Raw genomic sequence first — 5,973 nt, 5'->3', positions numbered from 1 at the left:
ATATAAAGAAAAAAGGAAAATTCTTTTAAGATCCCATCATCTAGAAATAACCACTATTAACTTTCATTTGCAAACTCTTTGAGATAGTTTTGCTAATAGTTTTTTCTCCTTTTTATAAATATGTGATTGTATACTGCATAATTTGTTAACCTTTCAAAATTACATACACTGTGGACATATGTCCAGGCAAGTGTAGCTATCTTGATGCTTTGTTTTCAAAGACTGCATAGCTTTCCACCAAGCAAATCCATTTAGATGCTTTCTATTTTCACTGTCAAAAATTAAGACATCAATAAATATCATTTGACATGTATCTTTGTCCACTTGTCCACTTATATCTTTATGATTTCTTTTTAAAAATGGGGTTCCTGGGCCAAAGTTATGTGCATTTTTTTCTTTATTTTTGACTGAAGGATAATTACAATATCATGATGATTTCTTCCATACATCAACAAGAATCAGCCATAGGTATATATATGTCCCCTCCTTCTTGAACCTCCCTCCCAACTCCCACCCCATGCCACCCCTCTAGGTTGTCACAGAGCCCCGGTCTGAGTTCCCAGAGACATACAGAGAATTCCCATTGGCTATTCATTTTACATATGTTAGGGTATATATTTTCATGCTACTGTCTCCATTGGCCCCACTGTCTCCTTCCTGCCACCCACACTGTACCCACAGATCTGTTCTCTATGTCTCATCTCCGTGATGCAAGATGGTACCCAGCCCTACAGCAAGGCTGCAGTACCCTCCCGCCCGGGGAGTTGAGCCTGAGAGCACCCATTTTCCTCGCATCAATCTAGGTGTTAACCATTCTTCTTTATCTTTGCCAGTCAAATAGTTGAAAAGTAGAAACCTTCGTTTTCGTAATAGACTTTTTATAACTTAAATGTCATTCATTGCTCAGCATGATGCCCAGCAAATAACTGATATGCAATAGGTAGTCATTCATTTCCGTGGGCTCTCGGGTGAGATTAAGTTGTGTGTCCATTAAATGTCTCCATACCAACTCCAGGATAACTTGATACGACTGAATGACTAATAAATGGACTCGGTAGAGTGTCAGTGAGGTAGAGCTCTCCCCATCACGGGAAGTATTCAAGTATCCTATAGACTAGGGAGAATAATAAAGAATCTGTCAGGATTCCTATATTAAGAGAAGGGCTTCCTGCATTCCTAGCTGCCAAAGGTATTTTTCATTACCTTGGACGCTGTCGCTATTTGATCAGTCAATTCAGCTCAACAATTAAGTAGGAAGAAAAAGACACAAACTGATTGTTTTACTTTTTGTAAGAATTGATTGTTCAACTCGGACAAAAATGTTGATCCCATTTTGCATGTGGAGATAGTCAATTTAGAAGAATTGTTCTTGCTGGCCTAAGCCTGGGGAGACAAATTAAATCTGACACTGCAGCAGAGGCTGGCAAGCGGGAGAAGGTGAATAAATCACTAAATCCTTAGAGTTTTTCTCTCTGGTTCCTCAGCGTTTTGCAATCTGGTGGCTGTGGTGGAATAGTGTTACTTATTGACAATTCAATAAGCATTAAACAAACATTTACAACTGGTGGTAATTTGACTGGGCAAAATCACCAGGTGGTCTTCTGACCAGGGGACGTGTGAGAGTTATTGGATGATGGGGTGACTATAAAAAGTAGCCCTGAGAGCATGGTGTTCCAGAGTCTGGGATGGATATTCTTCCTGTTGGACTCTTAACCCTAACTGGGGAGGGTAGAAGCTGCAGAAACTAGACTTGTGACCTGCACTGCGCTCGTGGGAGATGTCTGCAAGGGGAAGCATTCACTGTAAATGCAGACCACTGTTCAGAACTGACACAAGGTGAACGGCATAAGGACTGTCTCTATGGATGTTATATATTTGGGGTAACCTTGAAGAAAATGCAAAGGATAATGCAAAAAGAAAACAAGGAAGTTCAAAGTGTGTGGGGGGAAGGAAGTTGGGGGAGTTAAAACTGGAGCCAAGAGAAACAGATTAAGAAAATGTGACATAGGAAAAGCCAAGGGAAAAAAATTCTTCATTCTCAGAGCTTTGCAGGTGATTTGAGAATGGCCCAGGAAAGGTGAAGCCCAAACTTCTGGAGAAAAAAAGTACAATGATGAGGAGTGTGATCAATCCTTAGTGAGTGTAAGGGAATTCCCTAAGAGCTTCAGATAAGAGGGGCATGCCATAGTACTGGGACTCTTGGTTGAGGAGTGGAGGGAAGTCCTTCTAGAATAACTGTGACTGAATTTCTGGGATCAAGTGTTTGGGATGTAACAGGAGGTCCTCCAGATTAATTAAATTCATAAACCACATCCATCTTTACAACTCTTAGGGGTACAAATAATGCCATTTGAAGTGACCAGAAATATATTTTTAAGGATTATAAAATTTGAAGCAAGAAACTGAAGGATTTGGAAGCCCAGGTGATATTTTCATTGATCCTTCAGATAAACACCTGGGATTTAAGAAGAGAGACAGAAGTCAAGAACATGAGCAATGGACTCTGCAGGTGGCACTGTGGGCACGATCTAGACTGCTGGACCAAGGCTTTAGATGGCAACAGGATAGGATCCTGACTGAGGATAGAATGCATTTCATGAGGACAGGAAAGAAAGAATTTGCCCGGAAACTCACTGATCCAATCAAGAGTGTTTTAATAATTCAAGACTGGGAAAATGTTGATGATCTTTTTAGAGTAGACACAGAGATATACTGATTGCCTCTAAGAAAGGCTACTTGGCCCAGCTGCGAAGAGAGTGGTTAGAGACAGCCTTCTCTTGTTAACTCCTTCAGGTCAACCTCAGCTTTTGAGTCATGGCCACATTCTTCTCAGGGTAGTCACAGCCAGTGACTAAGGAAAACTGTGGTCCAAGGGTTTAGCCATTTAAACCCAATGCAGGACTCCTTTAATGGGTAATTTTTGCTCCAGACCGCTCTACTGGGCTGGCAGAAGGGAACACAGGTGGACCCAGGAGATTCACTTGGGTGCTTCTTGGGCCAAACTTGCTCAATTGCAATTATGAATGGAAAAGTGCAGCAAGTTTAGAGCTGTATGATTAGCTGACATCTTTTAGTGGTTAATTCCTTCAAGGGTACTAGAGGTCACAGGCTTCTCAAGATGGCTCTAGCCAATAACCAAGTAAGACTGTGATCCAAGGGCCCAGCCATTTCTGCCAATATAAGTCTCCTCTAAAGACAATCGAACCAGGGGCTCCTTGTTGAACTGTGATGAACTTTGTCCAACTTGCATCACCATCTGAAGGCTCCCCTTTCTCCATCCTGCTTCCTCCCATTTCCTTCTGTGGGTGTCACTCCCCAGTAAGACATACGCTCTCCTAACTCCATCTTAGCATCTGCTTTCTGAAGGATTCAACTGGCATACAGCTGAAGACAAGAGAGGTACCTTAAACTTCATTATATTAGTCCCTCTACTTTGAAGTGTTTTTTAGCCTTTTCACAATAAAATGTTTTTTGAAAGGAAAGAGAACTGAAAGGGGGGTGGGGAAGAATGCCTTAAACATAGGGTGTAGATGACAAATAAAATGTCCAGATAAATCCATAAAACTGATTGCTGCGAAAATCAGAAGATATTACATAGAGCAAATATGTAAGAATGAGTAAAGTGTCTGGTGATGTTTTTTTAACTAGAAAGCAACTGAGCGGGGGGCAGAAAAAAAAATTGTTCTAATCTGAGAAGTCTTATTTTATGCCCATAAGCAGAGCATGAGTAACAAAGTAAATCAGGGGTAATTTGAAAGAAATTCTTACAAGATAGGGCAATAAATACTAACTTGTTTCATTCACCAGGCTTGGGAAAGAAGAGATACAGAACTGAAATAGGCTGGCGGAAACATATGCTCTATTCAAGACAAATAGACCTGTTAGAGGAAGAGATTGACCAGATGATATGCCAAGAAGACATCTTTGTGGAAATTCATGGGCCTGTGGATGGATATGAGCTGAAGAGCCAAGAGATAAGGGGACAAGAATAGAAGTGATGTTGTTGTGGTACAGGTCAGGGCTTATTAAATCTGGCCCATTATCAACATTGTTCAGGTGACTTTTTTTGTTTTTCAGGGTCTACAAAAATTTTATTGAACAAATAACACAACAGTCTTCCTAGACTGAGGACTATCCTCCCCAAGCCATTTTTCACATACTTGAAGCATAGAGATTGCATAGTAAGGAATTTTTTAAAAAATCATTTCTATGTAGAAATCAGACTCTATCCCAACAACATCATGGACTGGACTATTCACAAGCTTTCACATTTTAAGTATTCCTATTATGGTTGTTCTCTCCTTTCTGCCCCCATCCAGGGGCTCCAGTACTTTTCTCTTGACTGATCCTGGAGGCAGGGGTATACTGGAGGGAAAGGGGTGATGGGGTCCTCAGAGACACTGGCACCAGCCCTAGGGTGCCGTGCCCTACCACAGGACGGTGGATGTGTAAAGGCAAGAGGGATTAGATACGGTAGGTGGGACGGGGCACAGGCATCCGGAGCCCTTCCTGCTCCCCATCGTATGCCCTCTCCACTTGGGCTGGAGGGACAGCAACTAGTTGCAGTGGGGAGGGATCAGGCCAGCCCTGGGTAGAGGGAGAAACCGCTCACACCCCAGTCCCTACTCCTATTAACAGACAGCAAACTGTCCTGTCCATCCTGGGAACAAATAGCCAGGCAGGCACGAAGAATCAGGCTTGTTCCACTCCCAGCCTCTGTCCAACACAGGAGGAATCAAGGAAGCAAACGGCTGAAATGCTCCACCGAGAGGGTAAAGGAAGGGAGGGAAAGGACGGTCCCACTTTTGTAGAGCTCCCACTGCCCCGGGGCGGGGAAAAAGGCAGACCTTGCTTGTAAAGTGCTGTAGCCTCTAGCAGGGCTGGGCCCTACGCAAGCTTGGAAGAATGCAGGCCAGGCAGGGGCACAGGAAGCAGGCATTCCTGACCAGCATGTGCCCTCTCACGCTCCTTGTTAGGAAAGGGTGGACTGGTAACTCTGCCATCAGCCCTCGCCAGCTGCCAGCCACCTCTGGTCCACTTACAAACCAACACCCAACCAGCACTGCCTGGCTCACAGCTGAAGGCTCCAGGCCAGGGGAGTTTACTCACGGCTGTGGCCCCAGCCTAAGTTTCTCAGTGGAAGCCACTCCTTGAGCCTAGGGGTGTCTTGCTGGAGCAGGGGGTGTTTGTCTGCCGCCGCCACCCCGCCCCAGGTTCGCACCTCATAGAGGACCACAGGGAAATCCAGGTGGCTCCAGCTTCACGGGGCCCTGAGGAATCAGGTTCTGATGCACCCGCCTCAGCTTGGCCCGTTCTTGGTGACGACTGTCTCCTCAGAGACTTCGAGAGCCAGATCTCCATCCTCGTCACAGAACACGGAACTGCGATGCCTGAATACGAAGGAGGGGCACGACTCGGCCTCGGTCTCACCAAAGCTTGCTCAGCGAGCACCGCCTCTGGGCTGCCGCCCCCTGCCGCCGAGGTGAAGGGCCACAGGCCCCGCGCTTTGGAGCTGCCGGCGCCCCATCATGGCCGCCGGCGCCCCGCGCCCCGGGATAGCTTGGCTCTGACGGGGCCGACGGCGCCGCCATGCCCTGACTGGACTTCGGCTCGCAGATGCCGCCGCCGCCGCCTTCCACAGGCTCCTTCGGGGGGCTCTTAAAATGAAATTTCTTGTTACGATTTCTATTAAGTCATACATTCTGGGATTGGATCCTAAAATTTGTATTTTTACCACTCTCTGAGCAATTCTAAGGAACAATTAGGTTTGTCTGGTGGCTCAGACGGTAAAGAATTCACCTGGAGCGCAGAAGACCTGGGTTGGGAAGATTCCCCTGGAGGAGGGCATGGCAGCCCACTCCAGTGTTCTTGCCTGGAGAATCCCAGGGACAGAGGAGCCTGGGGGGCTACCGTCCATGGGGTCTCAAAGAGTCTGATATGACTGAGGCGGGGAGCACGGAACAGCACGGGCAC

The 5,973-nt window shown here is 45.8% G+C and overlaps 1 pseudogene; it reads right to left on the bottom strand.

Annotated features, from left to right (window-relative positions):
• Positions 1 to 2,331: 2,331 nt before the first annotated feature.
• On the bottom strand, positions 2,332 to 5,591 carry LOC133059325 (tumor suppressor candidate 2-like; annotated as a pseudogene).
• Between the last annotated feature and the right edge of the window lie 382 nt (positions 5,592 to 5,973).

Source organism: Dama dama, chromosome 7 (assembly GCF_033118175.1).
Source record: "Dama dama isolate Ldn47 chromosome 7, ASM3311817v1, whole genome shotgun sequence".
Taxonomy (NCBI): domain Eukaryota; kingdom Metazoa; phylum Chordata; class Mammalia; order Artiodactyla; family Cervidae; genus Dama; species Dama dama.
Note: the sequence above shows the minus strand (reverse complement) of the source record. Positions and strands in the feature narration are given on the sequence as shown.